We start from the raw sequence: 20263 nt of genomic DNA, 5'->3' as shown, positions 1-20263 counted from the left end.
GAAAGAAACAAAACAGTGCATTCACTCCTTGGCCTCTGTAACCACACAGCAATCTGAACCGCATCACCAACACAGTGTTTCCCTCCAGCTGTCACAGACTTGCTGATGCTGAGACTGAGACAAAAAACCCAGAGCCGGAGGGTCAGTGTAATTGAATTAAGTGTGTGATAGGATGGGCATCATACGCAGTATTCAAAGCACCACACTCGAAGCAACTGCCTGCGGACTCTTGTTCTCCCAGCTGACTGGTACCTTACTTCTTAATGACTCTTACCTGCCAAAGGGCTGTTTCTATATCTAGAAGGCTGACAGGCTCTAAAAACATACCTGGAATCATCAGCAATCACCAGCATAAGTTAAAAAAGCAACACCGCCTCACTCCCTCATGGCTGATTCCTGCAGGCAAACTGGAGAGCACAGCATGATTCTGCACAGGACTGTGAAACCTGTGGAACCTTCCAGCCTCCTCACCCTCCTGTGCAGAATCATGCCGTGCTCTCCAGAGTTCACTTTAAGACCATGCATTTGGGAGGATTTTAATACAGTGCTTAACATTTATTGAGCCTTTGTTATGTGCTAGGAGATGGGCTAGGTGCTCCATTGATATAACTCAAGTCCTCAAAATAACCTCAAATATAATTGTCCACTAAAAACATTTTTTTATACACTTATTTATTTTTGAGAGATGGAGTGAGACAGAGCACAAGCAGGGGAGGGGCAGAGAGAGAAGAAGACATAGAATCCAAAGCAGGCTCCAGGCTCTAAGCAAGCATTCAGCACAGAGCCCGATGCGGGACTCGAACCCATGAACCATGAGATCATGACCTGAGCTGAAGTTGGTCACTTAACCTAGGCACCCCATAATTGTCCATTTTTTTACACATATGATACTCAGTCTTATAGAGGTGAAAAAAATGAGTGACCAGATGTCACATAGGAGAATTATAGACACAGGGTTTACACCCAAATCCATGATGTCAAATGTTCTTTCTTTCTTTTTTTTTTTTTTTTTAAATTTTTTTTTTCAACGTTTATTTATTTTTGGTACAGAGAGAGACAGAGCATGAACGGGGGCGGGGCAGAGAGAGAGGGAGACACAGAATCGGAAACAGGCTCCAGGCTCTGAGCCATCAGCCCAGAGCCCGACGCGGGGCTCGAACTCACGGACAGCGAGATCGTGACCTGGCTGAAGTCAGACGCTTAACCGACTGCGCCACCCAGGTGCCCCAAATGTTATTTCTACTTTGTCATATTTTCTCTCAACACAGAAGTAACAATGATAAAAATAACCTTTTTTTTCTCCTCTCCTTTCTGCACTGTCAAATGTCTCAGAAAAGTGGTCTAGGTCCACTGGGCCCATTTTCTACCTCCTGCTTTCTCCTTAATCCCAGCATTCTGGCTTCTGGCCCCATTGTGGGTTGAATTGTGTCCCCTTAAAATTTGTATGTTGAAGGCTTAACCTCCAATATGGCTGTATGTATAGATACAGCTTTTAAAAGGTTTTTTTTTAATGTTTATTTAATTTTGAGATAGAGAGTGGGTGTGAGCTAGCAGAGGGACAGAGAGATAAGGAGACAGAATCTGAAGCAGGCTCCCCAACATCAGGGCAAAGTCTGACATGGGCCTTGAACTCACGAACGGTGAGAGATCATGACCTGAGCCAAAGTCGGACACTCAGCCGACTGAGCCACCCAGGTGCCCCTAGAGATATAGCTTTTAAGGCAGTGTTAACATTAAATGGGGTCATAGGGACCCTGATCCAATGTAACTGGTGTCTTTATAAGAAGAGAGAGAGACACCAGGAATACACACACACACAGGAAAGGCCGTGTGTGAGCACAGCAAGGAAGCAGCCATCTGCAAGCCAGTGGGAGAGGTGTCAGGAGAAACCAACTCTGCAGGCATCTTGATTTTGGACTTGTAGCCTCCAGCACTGTGAGAACATAAGTTTGCTGTTCAAGCCCTCCAGTCAGTGGCATTCTGTTATGCTAGTCCTAGGAAACGGATACACCCACATATATTCAAATGATCCACAACACTAATAAAAGCGGGTCTTGTTACCCGCAAAGTTTGCTCAGTGAGCACGAGACAGTCGGGAAGCCAATGATATCATCTAATCTTTGCAACACCCTTCAAAAGAGGGATCTGCATCCCCGTTTTATAGATGAGAAAACTATGGTTTGGAAGGTCTAACTTGTTCGAGGTCAAATCACTGGTTAGTCATGAGGCACACAGGTGTCTTTAGCACCTTAAAGTCCAACTTTTTAAGCATTCTGCTGAGATTGTTAATAAAAATCATGACTCTACAGAGAGCTTTTGCTCTAAGTCTGACTGTGTATCATCTCATTTTAATACTGATAAAAATGCTGTGGGAGACCTATTCTTGCCCTTATTTTACAAGGAATAAACTGGGACTTACAGAGCTTAAGTAATTTACTCAGGGTCACATAGCTAGTAAGGGAAAGAGCTGGGATTTGATCCCTGGTTTTAGAGATGGCAACAGTTATATATTTTGGTCTAAAATCCTAGCAGAAAAATGTTTCAGGCTGCCAGTGAACCCCCCATACCTCAGGGGAAACATGTCTGAGCGCCTTTGAGAGATCACCATGGTGGCTGTTGAAACTGTACTGATTTAGAAACAAAGAGAATAGGTGTGGAAGGGATGCTGTCTCAGAGGTGGAAAAACACCGAAAAGTCTGTTTGCTTTGACACATTTGGCTGCCCAGAAATGGAGGTTCAAGAAGGCTGGGTGGTTTGTCCGAGATTAAAACCAGAACCAGGTGGGACCCTGGCCACCTGAATCATGTTCAGGCCTCTGCCAAGATTTAAGTAGGCAGGCATCTTGCTGAGTTGCTAATTCTGTGCTGCTTTTGCATCCCGAGACAAGCTGAATACAAACAGCATTTTAATTCATGAATCTTCTAACAGATTTAATTTTAATCAGACAACTAATTCCCAAACCCAGACATCCTTGAGCTTCCCAGCTGTCTCTTTTTGTTATTTGTTTCCTAGATTTAACTCTCTCAGGGCCAAGGTTGTCCTACGTCTGAGTAAATAGTCCCTTCAGGTCGTGACTCAGGTGGGCTGGAAATTGGAATTTACAGAATGAGTTTTAAAAATAGGCGTCTTTCTCCTCCTTCTCACAACTTCTCTTACAGTACACCAGATTACTGCCCGACCTACACTTATGCAAACCTGACTCTACCCGAGATCAAACCATACCCTCCAGAACATAACTACAGAACATCTTGCTTTACAAACAAATATGAGTGTGAGGTCTGCCTCCCTAAAACAGGTTTTGGAAACAAAGGCTGTAATGCTGATATAAAACCATTTTATGAACAATGTCACTCCCTTCGGAAAGTTGGTTTAGAACGCAGGCTGGGCACACAGAGAGGAGACTTGCTTAGTCATAGCATGGACACTGGGAGGCTACTGCCTCCTTCTACCTAGGTCCTGCCAGACCACTGGCTACATGAGTCTGACAGTATCTAGTTAGGCACACTAAAGATGCTCAATTAAAAAAAAAAAAAAAAGGGAAATCAATGAATAAGCCTCCCAAACATAGTAGATGTATCTATAGGATTTCTTAATACAACATGACCCTTCTTTACATAATGTATCCATTTTTTATTATAAAATGAATCATAAATACCATGACTTTTAAATTCTATTTGAGGGGTTCCTGGGTGGCTCAGTCGGTTAAGCATCTGACTTCGGCTCAGGTCACGATCTCACGGTTCATGGGTTCTGACCCCTTGTGGGGCTCTGTGCTGACAGCTCAGAGCCTGGAGCCTGCTTCGTATTCTGTCTCCCTCTCTCTCTCTCTGCCCCTCCCTGACTCCCACTCTGTCTCTTGCTCAAAAATAAATAAACATTAAAAAAATTATTTTAATTCTATTTGAGCTGAAATTGATTTGGCTAGCCAAAGATTCAGCTGGCTTGACTTATATTGCTTTATCTCATGTATAAAAGTAACCTTTGAGTCTTTATTCCCAATGTTTACCATTTATTAAATTGGTTTAATTGTGACTTAATCAGTGTGGCAATAAAATCATGATGAGGGTGATCACCTCCTAATGATAATGTTACAAATGATTTACAGAAGCTTGGTTCGGCGGCAGTTATTGGAGGTGGGGGTGATTTTTACTCCAGGTTTTAGATTTATGCTAAATAGTGCTTAAAGATTCTTGGCTATTACATATTGGAAACTATTTGTGAGACCTGCTAGAATAAGGAGAAGATGTTAGCTATTGTTTCGTTAATGTTCACATTTGACCCAGCAGGACAGAGATAAAGCTGTCCATGTGAAGATTTCAAAAGCTATTGCACATGGCACCGATGGAATTTCTTTCCTCTCTTTCTTCCTATTTTAGAACTTTGAACAGGCATTGATAGGATGCCACATACACCAGCGCTCCATTCCTTAGCTCCAACCTTCACAGTATCAGAGGGGCCGGCGTTGTACTCAGTTGAGGAAACTGGTTTTCACGATTAAGGAATTTGCTGAAGTCCGCAGAACTGATAAGTGGGGGAGGTGAGATCTGACACAAACCTGTCTTCCTATTTTCTGTTCAATCATTTGACTTCTCTCGATGGGGAGTTCAAACCTGGGACAAGTGCTGTAAGCAACTGTTTAAACTTTGCCAACATTAAATGCTTTATCTCAAAAAAAGGAAGATATGGGAGCCTCTTGACTCTTGCTGTGTTCATGACCACACACCCATCCACCCACCCAGAGCTATTTTCAGTTGCACATGCAGAGTACATGAGAAATTAACTCCAAGCTAATGGAGCACAGACCAAGAGTAGAAAGCAATCAATCCACCCAAAACACTGTGGGAGGCCTAGCACATCCCAGACCACCCTGAACAACTAGAATCCCCCCAATTTTTGTTAGTCAGACATGTGTTTATTCAGTTCTGGCCCTGAAAAGATGTTGGGACCAAGAAAGCCCTTTATAATTAGTACTTTATACTATTCAACATTTACATAAATATATATCAGATAGGAAATGAAAAGTATTTTCAAAATGGCCAATTAGTTTGAATGTCTTCTGTTAGAGGTGGTTGTGGGCAATGACGCTGAAATCTCCGTTCCAGGAGAGCTTGAATCACTCTCCAATTTCATGACCGAATTCAAGCACTTATAAAATATAACTACTCAGAGGTAAATGGCTGGAGATATTTTTCACAGAACTTATGAATGGATTGTCTCTACCTTATTTAGAAACATAAATAATAACTCTTCACACAAGCTTAGATTTTAAAATAGAATCACCTAATTGGAACGCTTGTTATTAGTGTTAACCATATTATTACTGCAGCAAGCCATGCGTGACTCCTTATGATAGAAGCTCTGATTTCCTAGATGGTGGGTCTAACTTGCTCTTTGGTAAATGAGCAATGTAAAAATTATATTGCAAGTCATTATACACAGAGAGAAAATCTACAGTAGAAATGCTGGGGTTTGGGAAGAAGGAAACAAGGGATGTGATTGAACTTACACATAAAGATAGACCCAACAGATTGATATTCTAGCCAGGAAAGTCAACAGCTGAGAGGAAATACGATCAAAGAGAAAATTTAAAAAACAGTGAAACATGGAGAGAGATGAAGAAAGCCCATGATAGCTCACCAAATTAAAAATGGCCTAACAAAAAATTTTCTCTTCAAGTTTGACAGACTTTCTCTAGTTTGTCTCTAAAATCAAATAACAATAACAGCATTTTTTATAGTGTTTGCTCTGTGTAAGCACTTTACTTATATTAACTCCTAAAATCCCCATCAGCACACTATGGACACTAAATTCTGTTCTACAGATGAAGACACTGGCACAGAGAGATGAAGTAACTTGCCCAAGGTTACATGGCCAGAGCATGAACTCCGGATAGTCCGGTGCAAAGATTCACATAAGTAACTATTGTGTTGTTCCGCCTGCCAAAGACAAGGAAGGAGAATGATCCTTCACTTATCTGGAAATCACACACCCAACCTAGAATCAGAAAATTAGTAGCAAAGAGGCTCTAGGCAGAAAATAGAGTTACCTTAGAATTGAAGTTCTTTTTTTTTTTTTCTCTTTATTTATTTTGAGAGAGAGAGAGAGAGAGAGAGAGAGAGCATGAGCTGGGAGGGGCAGAGAGAGAGAGAGGGAGAAAATCCCAAGCAGGTTCCACACTGACAGTGCAGGATCTCAGGAACCGTGAGATCATGACCTGAGGCAAGATACGACCTGAGCCGAAATCAAGAGTCTGACACTCAACTGAGCCACCTAGCCACCCTCGCATTGAACAGCTTTTGAATCCGGCCCCTTGACTTTGTAAATTTATATTAAAATATAGAGTGTTAGCACTACTGGTTGTATGTCAAAGGCCTTTGGGCACATTGGCAGCAGATCTGGGCCTAGATCCCGCTCTCCTTGACTCCTCATACAGCAATTTGCCACATGCCTGTCACAAGTCCTATCTCATTAAGGATGTCCCCATGCATATTATAGCCACAATTTGAATACACTTCTAACTCCACATTGGAAGCAGCTGGGGATAGGATGGGGGAATGCAAACTAAAAGAAGCCCACAGTCACAATAATAATACCTAACATTTGGCAGCTGGTTCTTTGTAGTAAACAAAATTATTTTCAGTTTCATTATTATAGCTAAACCTCACGGTTACCCTATGCACAAATATTGTCACCCTACTTTTACGGATGAGGGAAATCAATGTTGGAAGAAATGTTGCAACTTACAAAGGACATAGAAGTTGGAAGCTATAAGTGAGGACTTAAACCCAAGTTTAGTGACTCTAAAGTCTAGAAGTGACAGCTGATTGCCTGAGAACAGAGGAGGAAACATAAAGTTGGAAAGGCACATATTATAGTAAGTAATAATAACAGGAAATCAGTCAATGACCAAATTTTGATCTTGGTCATTAGGAAAAGGCTTTATTCTCTTTACTTTTTTTCAGAAGGTAATATACAAGTGATACATTTTTAAAACATTAATTTAAAACCCATTGTAGAAGAATAAACATATGGACATTTTATGTATTCATTTGTTTATTTAGGTATAATTGATATATAACATTATACTAGTTTTAGCTATAGAACATAATGACTCAACATTTGCATATTTTGCAAAATGATCACCACAGTAAGTCTAGTTAACACTCATTATCAGGTATGAACTAGACAGATAGAAATTTTATTTACGTAAAATATAACGTTCAATTCATAAGATGTTACTGGGTTTTGTGTTGCTTTAGTAAGTAGAGAATAAACAGCTGGAGTCTATTACCTAGGGAGTTAAAAAGAGTTTGGGTAAGGTTAGTAATAAATTGCTGCATATCTTGCGGCGTATCGGGGGGATGTCTTGGGGCTAATATCAGGGATGCCAGTAACTCTTTGCCACAAAGCATTTATCTGTCATGGTCCTATTTAAAACAGGGCATTAGGAAAACTGAGCAGTGATCTAGGTTATGCTATGTTCCTTCTAGGTTTAAGCTAGTTCTTGGTTTAGAGAAAGGCCAATTGCTTAGTCCACATATCATCTGGGCATTTATGTGTGACTAGGATAAGTTAGCAAGACTCTCTGTGCCTTACATCTGCCATACGTTCAATGGTATAAAGGTGAGCATAAAATCTAACCTGATAGTATAGTGTAGGGGGACCTTGGGCATTAAATGAGCTCGTATGTGTGACTTGCACATAATAAACAATCATAGTATTGTTCTTGTTTGTAGAACTACGAGTGTTAATGACAGAAACATCTATTGCCACCCTTACAATAAAGAGAAAGGTGCCTGGGAGCACTCGTTCTAGCAAATTATTCAGTGGCTCCAATTTCTCTCTCCCGAGTCTATTTATCAATTCTGATCCTGGATGATGTGTTTGAACTCCCCAAACCTCAATTTTAAAATCTATGAACTGGGAATAATATTCATATAAATTTCATGAAGTTGTTTTGAGAGACTGTTTGAATTACATACAGTGATCAATAAAGGGAAGCAATTATGATTATTAATAATTATTGCACACTTACTAGTGAAGCATTGTTCTAGAATCTTCAGGAGTGGGGAGTCTGTTATTATACTTCTTGAGTTTGAATCCCTTTGCTGACTTTTGTTAGCTCTGTAACCTTGGGCAAAGTGCCTTAGCCTCTCTATGCCTCAGTTTCTTCATCCATAAAGGAGGACAATCATAGGACTTACTGCAAAGGACTGTCAAGAGATTGAAATGAAATAATGTGTAGAAAGCATTTAAAATAGACCTTTTAGGGGTGCCTGGTTGGCTCAGTCAGTTAAGCATCCGACTTCGGCTCAGGAGTTCGAGCCCTGCATCAGGCTCTGTGCTGACAGCTCAGAGCCGGGAGCCTGCTTCTGATGCTGTGCCTCCCTCTCTCTCTGCCCCTCCCCTGCTTACACTCTGTCTCCCTCAAAAATAAATAAACAATTAAAAATTTTTTAAAAAATAAATAAAATAGACTTTTTATACCCTTTCAGTTTGGTCTTAACAAAGGAATAAGGACCAGTGTTTGGAATGGAATTTGAGACAATAATTTCTCTTTACTGCCTGTCATTTTTCCCCACACACCTTATGACATCATCTCTTGGACTCTTTGCTATTCTCTGAACGCAGCCTGCATTGTCAACTTTAATCCTCTAGCTTGCACCATCTCTTTCTACATGGATCTGCCTTTCTTTCTCCTCTTCTCCCTCTATTCTCTTTAAGGATCATCTCAATGTGGATGAGGCTTCGAGAGCAAAGGCATTCTCAGACTCCCACGCAGCATGCATGGTTGTCTATTTTCAGCTCTGAGTGCTTTAGATCATTGACCTGCTTGGATATCTGTCATTTCTTCTGTGATGTGACCATCTGGAGACAAGAGATCTATCCCGGTTATGTTGTTACCACTAATGTCTAGCATAGTTCTGGATATTAGAGACAATTTGTCCGTTCTTTCATTCATTTAATTATTTATTGAGTGCCTATTATGAGCCAGGTGCACTGTTCAAGGCACTATGGACACTAGAATGACCACCACCACCACCAACAACAACAACAACAAAATCCTTGCTCATGTAGGCCTTCCTTCTAATGGAAGAGTCACTAATTGGACATCCAACTGGAGTTGTCAGCTGACTGGATGGATATATGGGTCCGGAGTTGAGAATCATGGTCAGGGCTAAAGATGTAAATGTCAGAGTCATCACCATATAAATCATACACAAGACCCTGAAACTCAGTGATATTACTAAGGGAGTAAATGCCAACAACAACAACAAAATAATTCTATCTCCTACTGAATGAAAAATAACTAAAGATTAAATATAATAATACATACAAAGGATTTGCATAGCATAAGATGCACCATAGGACTCTACGTGCATGCTTTCTGTTATTATGATGATTTTGCCACTCATCCTTCTAACATCTGTTCACCTAAAGTGTTCATTAATTTTTCACTGTCACTGAGATAAATTAAATGTGATTTTATTACTTCCAGGAACACTCACTGGAGAATGTCTACCGTCGAGCAGATTCAGAGAACACTACAATGTACCATGGAATTGTTTTTTCTACCCAAAGGCTCAAACTCTTTGCTGAAAGGTGAATAAGTTCCTCTGCCTATTTAGCCCCAGAACTTGTCTTATTCTTTTTTTTTTTTTTCTGGAAGCATGGAAGCGAAGACGGACCAATGCTCGTGTAAAGTACTTCTGCCTATCACACTTGCTGCTCTATATCCACTGGCAGAAGGCAATTCGAAAGTAAGAAAGTTAAACTTTAACCTGCAATCTAAGCAGCTAACATAGCAATGCTTTGTATTTTATAGACCTGGTGGAGTGTAAAATTGAGTCTGAAGTGTTAGGCTCCCATTTCACTTTTTAAATGAAACAGGCAGAAACTGGCATTGACTGGATTCATGTTCAGCCCAAATGTCACTTCTTAGGTCAATGCTAATGGAAAATAGGTATTTATAACTCCTATTAGAAAGTGCATGAGTGACCAATCCTAAAATTATTAATAAAAGAAAAATTAGAGAAGGCTTTTGGTTCTCTAAGCTTCTATGTAACTTCTTATAAATAGTTATAACTCTACCCCTTTGGCCCACATTAACAGTAAGAAAATAGTAGAAAAATCCAGTGGGAAGCAACAGACTTAATCATAGAAGTAACCTGGAAAGAAAAGACACACCAGTTAAAAATAAAGCTTGTTTCAAGAATGGTTTTTGTTCTTCAGACACTTTAAGCCAATTTGTAGAAAATAAAATCATCATCTTAACCCATTTTTGTGACCTTCTCTGTTCCTCATCTTGCTTAATGCCCCCAATTATCCTTTTGGTAGAATCACTTTGCCCCTTTCCTGTCTTACCTCAGTGGTACCAACTGTTTCCCAGTGTGTCCATCTGTATCTCCACCATGTGTCCCACATCTATCCTCTCCCTTCCACTACTAATTTTAGTAATTTTTCTTTGAGTATAGTAGACACATTGTGTCACATTAGTTTCAGGTGTACAACACAGTGATTTGACAAGTTTATACACGATGCTCTGCTCCCCACAAGTGTAGCTACCATCTGTCACCATACATCGCTATTAAAACACCATTGACTATATTCCCTATGCTGTGCCTTTTATTCCTGTGACTTATTCATTCCATAATTTCATAAGTGGAAGCCTGTGTCTCCCACCCCCCTTAAGCTATTTTGCCCATCCTCTCCCCCTTCACTCTGGCAACCATCAGTTTGTTCTCCAGATTCACAAGTCTGATTCTGTTTGTTTGTTTGCTTGCTTAAAGTGTTTATTTAAATTCTGGTTAGTTAACATAAGTGTAATACTAGTTTCTCCTGTTCCTGGAAGTATTGCTTTTCAAATAGTGCTCCATAAATGTATGCCATGTTGACAGGAAATCCAGTAAACCAGCTGTCCTGGGACTCCTGTCTCTGTCTTTCTTATACGAAGAGTCATTCATGGTTTAATGAAGATTTTTGGTAAATATATGATTGACCAGGAAAAAGAATGCTCATCTTTCTATTTGTTACTAAATACATTATGTGACTTTGGATAAGCCACTTTATCTCTCCATTTTTTAGTTTGCAACATGGAGAGTATAACCTCGTGATCTGTCATTCTCCCAGGAGTTTTATGAAGATGGAATGATATAATCAGGATACAGAATTTTAGAAACTATTAAAGACCATAAAAAAGACAGGGGCAGGGGTTCCTGGGTGGCTCCGTCGGTTAAGTGTCCAACTTCTGCTCGGCTCAAGTCATGATCTCACAGCTCATGGGTTCGAGCCCCATGTTGGTCTGTGTGCTGACAGCTCAGAGCCTGGAGCCTACTTCAGATTCTCTCTCTCTCTCTCTCTCTCTCTCTCTTTCTCCACACCTCCCCCACTCACACTCTGTCTCTCTCTCCCTCTCAAAAGTAAGTAAATATTAAAAAAATAAAGAAAAAAGGGACAAATATTCAGATTAGTAAAACACATAGTTTACAGCAAGTAAATGATAGTGCCAACTGGTATGAAATCTGGGTTACGTGGAGTTTCTAAGTTTTCCCACTTCCTGCTTCTCATTGGTGGTGAAATGCCACGAAAGGAGGAAATTTTATGCTACCTTTGAAGCATCCACCATTTGTCACAGCCAAGAATAAAAGGTGCCATCTCATTGGCTCCTGCAATGCTAGACCTGGAAGGAGACTTGAGGCACAGTCTGTGCTTCTCCTTTGTAGATGGTGAGACTAAGGTCCAGAGAGCAGAAAGAACTCATTCAAGGGGCTACCACCATTTCTCTGGACAATCTGGGGTGCACAAGGCTTAACTTATGTTGGAGCAGATAAGTGGAAAAAAAACAAACAAACCTCTAAAGCCAATCAAAACATTGAACATAACTAGAGAACTGGTAAAGTACAGACTCTGGAGCTCAACTTCTGGGTCAACCTTTTCCCCCACCCCCACACCACTTACTGATAACGTGATTCTCAGCCTTCATTTTCCTACTCTGTAAAATGGGACTGATAAAGGGAGTCTGTCTTATAGGACTATTTTAAGTTACAATGAGTTAAACAGTGCAAAGCGCTTAGAACTGTACCAACCCCATAGTAAGTACTAGATGCTTGTTAAATAATTAAAAATAACATCTGAGTATTTGAACATAACATTTTTAAGGCTCATACATAAAACAAAATTAAAGGACCTTGCTTTCTCCTTGCAACTTAAGTTTACAAAACTTCATGAGTTATACTTTTGTTCCTCCAAAAATTTTCCCGACTATATGTCCAGTCAGAGTTTTTACTTAAAGTCACTAAAGAATTAACATGAGGTTAATTAATCGTGAGGAAGTTACACATTAAAAAAAAAAAAATTCCTGGAGGTTACTGTTGTATTTTTAATTGGCAGCATGTTAGCAGTTTAAGTCACTTTTTGAAAACAAATTCTCCAACAGCCAAGCGTTGATGCTTTTTCTGCCAAGAGAGACATCTAAAACTTTCCATGATCATCAATATGCCACCAGGCAAAACAAAACACACAGAAATGTTGTGCTGTCTTTGATACCAAAATCTGAAGTAAAAGTTAGGAAATTATGTTTTGCAATTATGCAAGGTAATATGCTGATTATGGCTTCTGGGTTATGAGTAGTCTAGCCCCAAAATTATTTTGTTGCATCCCCTCTCCTGTGTTCAAACCAACAACAAAAGCCACTGGAATGAAGCTTTCATTTAGTGAATCAGTCATTTTGATTGAATGGGGGTGCCCAGATTTACTGGGAAGATATTATGAAATGAACTTAAATAAAAACATGTATATAAATATAAATACATAAAATCAAGTGCTTAATATTTTATCTTTGCATTGGTTCCTGATTATTGTCTAGTAAGTAATCTTTTGGTCACAATAATGTCCTTTGAATAAATAGGGAAAATGATTACTTTACAAAAACAAAACTGGGGCATAGAGAGACAAAGAAAATTACCCAGAGTTATCTGATAAGGAGATACAGAGATATAGTCAAAGACTTGACAGCATTTTTTTTTTTTTTTTTAAGAAAAAAGTATTTGTGCTCACCCAGAATATAGGAGCTAGGGATTTCTTGATACTAAGCTGTTCATGAAATAGCTAGTGGAAGTCCTTAAACCTAAAATTGTCTACTGAATACCAGCAGATTTTATCAGCCAGCTGTCAGCCTATCATGGAATTGGGAACAAAACTTCTGAGAAGAGCAGCATGACTGAGAATTGATACTGGTCCTGTAGATCACCAATCCATGGCTTCCAAGATACATAGAGTCTGGAAAATCTCCATTTGGCCTCTGAAGCCACTCTCTATCCTTCTACATGCTGTCCTAGGTCTGGGAGACTGGCATCTATGGATATTATCTCAACTTCTCACCCTCTGGCCAAAGGGAAGCACAAACAGGAGATCAGAGAGGAGGAATCCCTCTGGGATCCCTCCTTGGTGGAGATTGGGCTATAGTGGCTGCTTTCCTCTTCCAAGGGCCAGAATCCCTATTGTGAAACCCTCTCTGCTTGTTATAGCTGTAGCTATGGCTTTCTTCCTCTCTGGTAACAGTACAGAAATGATGACTTCACTCCTACTAGACTTGGGTGTTTCACCAGCCTTGTTGGGTCAATTCCTGCCTGTAACTTTGCAAATAATCCCTCCATTAAATTCCCTTTGATGGCCCTATTAAAGTGTGCCTTGTTTCCTGCCTGGACTCTGATTGATACTAAATCACAGAATTTCAGTGTTGGAAAGTACTGGACCTGAGTCAAGTCTCTCCTCTTAGATTTCTTTAATAGCTCTGTTATTTTGAGAAAATTCTTTCTTTTATATAGATCTCAGTTTTCTCATATATAAAATAGGCTATACTCCTTGTAATAGGCTATACTCCTTGTAATAGGCTATTGTTGCTGTTGCTATTGTTATAATAAATACTTAAAACATGTAAAATAAGATGAACTTTTGCTTAGACAGAAATTCCCCTTCACTCTCTCCTTGAATTTTTTCCGGAAGAGTTCTTCTATTGCTATGACAGTCCTATATCTTGCAGCCATTCAATAAGTGCATCTGTATCATGGGACTAAGAGGATTTGGGGTGTGCGTTTATTCCAACTTCTTAGTTATAGATTCTTCACAAGTCATTAAAACCCTTTCAGGACACAGGGGTCTCAATTGTGAAATGGGGATGTATGACCTATGTTTCTGGATGTAGAGGGCCAGACCTAATGCTTTCCCACCATTCCTTCCTATTTGAAGATTTGTAATTCAAAATAGGAAACTGAGCTATAATTACACACCTAAAGAGGCTTCCACAATCAGTATCAGGGGTAGCTGGTGAATCTCAGCTTGATAAAGTGATGAAGACAGCAGGCTCTGGAGTCAGAATCCCAACTCTGTTGATTGGAAAAATTATCTAACTTCTCTGTGCCTCAGTTTTCTCAGCCATTAGAAGAAAATAGTGCATCAGAGTAAAACAGTACATCTGCCTCAGAAGGCGATTGGGACTGTCAACTGAGTTAATACTTGTATATTCATACTGGTGATGTTTCATGTACTAAGTACTTTGTATGAATTATCTTGTTTCATCCCATAACAACCCATTTCTCTGATGATCACAACGGTCTTTCTTGTACCACAAATGAGTTATGCTCCTTTCGTCCTTAGAGCCTTTGCTCTTGCTGTAGTCTCTTCCTTGGAACTTTCTCTCCAGACCCTTATGCTACTGGCCTCCTCTTGTTTTTGGGTCTCAAAAGTAACCCCATCAAAGAAGCTTTCCTTGACTCAAAGTAGCTCTTCTACCAACATTCAGTTTCCATCATTTTGCCACAGGTTTACTTTATAATACCCATCACCATCTAAGATTATCTTTGTTTTCATGTTTATCATCTTTCTTCCCATATACTCTCCATGAAGGCAGTGAATTAATGTGTCTTAATCCTCCAATATAAAGCCAGTCCCTAGAATTGTGTGGGCAAAACATGGTCTCTCAAAATAATAATAATAATAATAATAATGTGAAACAAATGACCAAGTAAGGAAACTAAGGGGCCAAATAATTTAATTAAATAACTCCAGCCATTTTTGTTACTAGAAGGCACAACAGGAATTCAGATATATGCCACAAGGACATTAAAGCCCACCCTGCCTCCATCTGCCTCTTTCAGTAGTTCTTGGAAGGCATAACGAGGGTCTGAGCAAGAGCCCTAGCACAAAATAGAAGTCCACTTAAAGGATATTTCAAAGAGAAAATTGGCCAGACTTTAGTGGCTAGTAAGATGGTGGGTGGGGAGCATAAGGTGAAAGAAAGCTGATTTTAATTTCAGCAAGTGGACAGCTTCCAATGAATGATACAAGAAAGTCGGGGAGGGGGATTGGGTGCAGGTGACCAGGCCACCAATAGCTGGCTAGGGCTCTTTTCTGCATCTAGAGATGGGTGCTCAAAGAGCAGTGGACAGTTTGGCTTGAAATTGGGCACAGGGCCAAAACTTGAAAGCTAATCCTTAACGCACAGCCCAGGTGTCCCCAGCCTCAGTTCCTGTCCTGATTCGATCTGCCACCTCCTTCTCAGAGGCAGGTTTGTTGTTCCCCAACCTCTTTCCAAGGCACTTAGAATTTGATATCTGCCTGACAAGCATCAAAGCCAAGATGTGTGCTTTCACACGAGAAGGTTGGGGCTTATTATTTTTGCCTTTTGTTAAAGATGAGTAATATGTTTGATTTTCAAAAATTTAATAATGTCTATAATAATGTTTCATGTAGAAACTCCGTGTCATGTGCTACTTCTTTTAATGCTTTCATTTGAAGGGCAAACAGCAGAACAAATATTTCAAGTCTGCATTTAAAAAATTACTATAGGGGCGCCTGGGTGGCGCAGTCGGTTAAGCGTCCGACTTCAGCTCAGGTCACGATCTCGCGGTCCGTGAGTTCGAGCCCCGTGTCAGGCTCTGGGCTGATGGCTCAGAGCCTGGAGCCTGTTTCCGATTCTGTGTCTCCCTCTCTCTGCCCCTCCCCCGTTCATGCTCTGTCTCTCTCTGTCCCGAAAATAAATAAAAATGAAAAAAAAATTACTATAGTTTCCAAATATTGATGATATTATATCCATGTAACAAAAAAACCCCTCAACAAATAATATGCACAATGTGTCTAAATATTTAAAAGGCTAACGCAAAAAACAATTTACTAATATACATGAGGAAGCTCGCATTCACATAATTTAGTGCTTTTCTCCAATAATTCCAAAAATCCAGGAGAAAAATAATCTAAAAGACATACACGGATGTATACACAGAGATGTTTATCTCAGTGCTATTTATATTATGGGATAAAAAGGGAAAAGGAAAAAAAAATCTAAATATTCAGAAGCCAGGGAATGTGGTCAAAGATAGTATATAGTCACTTTTCAATGTAATAATGTGCTGCCATTAAGAATGACAATATAGTTTTAAAAACAAGGTTAGTATTTTGAAAGTATGCAATGTAAGAGAAGGATAAAATTTGGTATAGATGATATCATTAATGCACACACATCAATGGAAAAAGATATTATTTATTATTTGCAGTTACTTCAAGGCAGAGGGGTATACTAGGATTAGGAATGTGTTGTGTGTGTGTGTGTGTGTGATTTCTTATCTTTTTTTATACTTTATAAATCTACTGCCATGAACAGGAGTGACTTTTGTGAATCAACCACTCACCCTCCCAGTGCTGAAGGAGAAGGGGGCAGAGGAGGAAGGTCATCCTGTGGAGGAAGGAGCAGGTGCTACAGATTACTCTCAAGCATTGGACTGGAACCAACATGGTTGGAAGTTAAAAAGGAGGCTGATTTGGGCACAGCGTGAGGAAGAATGCTCTTCAAAGTTGGCAACCACCAAATGGGTGTCTCCTTGAAGAAGCAGCGTGGCTCCCCGATGGTGACAGAGGAGTCTGGAAACCAGATGTGAGACGATGCTACAAGTCTTCCTAGACCCGCTCCAAACTCTCAGGTTCTTTAGAGATCCAAGTGCTCCATAACTCAGCAGGAGTTTAGGGCCCTTTCTGTAGGAGATTTTTTCTTTTGTTATTTGCATAATATTGATAAATCTCACTTTCCTGCCCTGAGGAATGAAGACGCTTTCTTACTTGCCTCTGTGGAAAATAAAACGGAATTTTGAAGGAGTATTGGCCCTTTGTTAACTACCTTTCAGCCCCTTAGCTTTGAAGATGCATGGGATCTGATGGCGAATATTCATTCCCTCAGCCACAGTGCAGCTCATTCAAGCCTAGAACTAGCATTGTCAAACCTCATCATAGGGTTCTCTGTGGTCTGGCATGCAGACATTTGGTGCCCATGCTTTTCATCCTGGTGGCCTAAGGGTCCTCTGGCACTCCGGGCACCTGGCTCTCACCATCTGCCTTGTGTTTTCATATCATCTTTTCAGTCTGTGCCCAACTGCTTAGGGTCCGATGATGGATAGGGATCCATGAATACCACCCTTTTGATATAGCAATGCAATTAATGTGATCTCCTTTCCAAATAATCTACTTCCACATGTTGAAGCCTTCTTGTGACAGGTGGCTAGTGGGGAGAGGGTGGCTAGTGGGAAAGGGAGATATGTCTGCAGAATTTTGGGTCTCAATCCAAGTCTAGAATGGGTTCAATATCAGCCAGTTTTATGAAATCCCTTTTATTTTATTTTATTTTTTTATTTTTTTGATGTTTATATATTTTTGATGGAGAGAGAGAGAGAGAGAGAGAGCATGAGCAGGGGAGGGGCAGAGGGAGAGGAAGACAGAATCCTAGCAGGCTCCAGGCTCTAAGCTGTCAGCACAGAGCCTGACATGGGGCTCAAACTCAAACCATGAGATCATGACCTGAGCTGAAGTGGGGTGTTCAACCAACTGAGCCACCCAGGCACCCCTGAAATCCCATTTTTTATAAAAATATCAGCTTTTAGAATTATTCTGCTCATTATTTGGAGTCTTTTATATTTTTTATTTTTTCCTTTCAGGAAACATCTTGACTTTTCCTTCATGCTTAGTTAAAACGTTCATTGCATTTTCCATGAACGTTTATTTGGGGTATGGCTTTACGAGGGATTGGTGCAGGAAGACCAATTAGGGCATGGCGATTTTGTTCTTCCCAAGTGAGTACTGGAACCCATCCTAAAGTTATATTTTACCTGTCTACTGTGTACAAATGACTACGTTTGCAGTGAATTTCTGGTAAATTGGCAATTTTGATTCCAACGTGATATGAGAAAAGCAATGGTTCTAATAAACATTTGCTGACAAATAGTGGCAATAAAAATGCCTGCAGCTTCAATATTGTGGAGGATTAGGGCTTTGGCATTATTCTGGGATTATGGCCTTCTAGGTTGCTGATGACACGTTGTGTTTTTGTTTGTGAGATGGTGTGTGTAATGTGTGCAATGAGGGGAAAATGATCAAAGCAATGAATCTCAACCATAATTTAAATATACATAATTTAAATGTACATCAGATTGTCACTAATAAAAGTCATTTTGTCCTGCCCTTGTTCTCCACGGAATGTTCTAGTAGGGTAGGGCTATTTTAAAGCTGCTATATCTCCCAGAACCAGAATAGGAACTGACATATAATACATTTATGTTGAATGAATAAGTGAATTAAATCTTATTATCATGATATATTGTGTTTAACCAATGCCACTGAAATAAGATGGTGTTTTGTTTTGTTTTGTTTTGTTTTGTTTTGTTTTGTTTTTTGTTTTTTGTTTTTTGTTTTTTTTCATCCTGGGATTTTTGACTGGATGTATTTGGTCGTTTGAGGTGCTTACTATATTTTCTCCATTTGTGTTGTAGAGACTAATGTCATTTTAGGGTGTTCTCATTTTTCACATCACTAAGTCCATTAGTTCCTATAAAATGGTGCATCGGGATATAAAGAGAGCCGGCAAAGATAGGGATAATAGCCCCACACCTAGAAAAAGTTTTAGTCAGCTTCTTCATACTGTGTTTCCTAGCTGTCAAAGAACACCGCCTTCTCTGTCTCATTCTAACAGTTGTTTGATGTTTGAAAAAAATTGTGCATGAAAGAATGTTGGTAAATAGAATATTTGTAAAGGTTTATTATAAACTATACATGGTAACCTTACAAAATAAATAAAGCATTTACTTTTGGCTAGCTCCTACTTTCTACTCTTTAAGAATGTCACAAAACTGGAGAGAAAGAGAAGACGGAGACAATGAAGGTTAGTCTGTGTAAACTTGGCTAGGTTAGGCACCCAGTTAATCAACACTAATCTCAATATTGCTGTCAAGGTGTTTTGCAGACCTGTTTCCCATTTGCAATCAGTTGACTCTATCTACATAAAGGAGGTTGGTTACCCTAGATAACGTGGGCAGGCCTCATCCATTGCTGAACAGCCGTGGGCAAAAACTGAGGTTTCCTGGGGAGGAAGAAATTCTGCCTCCAGACTAAAACATCAAATCCTGAATTTCCAGGCTGCCCTATACATTTCAGACATGCCAGCCCACATGTGAACCAATTCTTTAAAGTAAACACTTTTAGGGGCACCTAAAACAGGCGTCTGAAACAATTCTTTAAAACTAACGTTTTTAGGGAGCACCTAGATGGTTCATTTGGTTAAGTGTTGACTTCAGCTCAGGTCATGATCTCTTGGTTCGTGAGTTCGAGCCCTGCATCAAGCTCCTTGCTGACAGCTCGGAGCCTGGAGCCTGCTTCGGGTTCTGTGTCTCCCTCTCTCTGCCCCTCCCCCACTTGCACTCTGTCTCTATCTCTCGCTTTCAAAAACAAATAAATACTAAAATTTTTTAATAAACACTTTTATATACATGTTTCTGTGTATATGTATATATGTGCATATATATATGTATATGTGTATACACATATGTATATGTGTGTGTGTGTATGCATGGTATATATTGATTCTATTTTCGACAGAACCCTGACTGACACAGAGAGAGTGGACAAAGAAAATAACTTGTGTCAAGGTTTCCACTGTGTAGTTTTTCTAACGTCGTGATGTTTCTGACGTTTGGCATTATCTAAATTACACACCAAACGCATACACGTGCATCAGGAAATCTATTAGGTAATGCAGGTTGAAGTGCGCTCTGTCAACAAGTCAGGGGATAGGAATCCCAAGAGCCCTCCGAGTCTACTCACACCCTCTGATCGAACACAGATTTCCAAGCGTTGTGAAGCCCAGGCTCTCGTCACTAACACTGTGCTGTCCCTCTTCCAGCATGTGTGCCTCCTAACTGCGCAAAAGATCCCCTGGGTCTTTAGGTAA

The 20263-nt window shown here is 39.9% G+C and overlaps 1 protein-coding gene across 5 annotated transcripts in view; it reads right to left on the bottom strand.

Moving 5' to 3' along the window:
* Nucleotides 1-20263, bottom strand: part of KCNIP4 (potassium voltage-gated channel interacting protein 4) — a 1166197-nt gene that overhangs the window by 113534 nt on the left and 1032400 nt on the right. The window lies entirely within an intron of this gene.

This window comes from Leopardus geoffroyi, chromosome B1 (genome assembly GCF_018350155.1).
Source record: "Leopardus geoffroyi isolate Oge1 chromosome B1, O.geoffroyi_Oge1_pat1.0, whole genome shotgun sequence".
Taxonomy (NCBI): Eukaryota; Metazoa; Chordata; class Mammalia; order Carnivora; family Felidae; genus Leopardus; species Leopardus geoffroyi.
The sequence above is the reverse complement of the archived record's forward strand: the minus strand, read 5'-3'. Positions and strand labels throughout refer to the sequence as shown.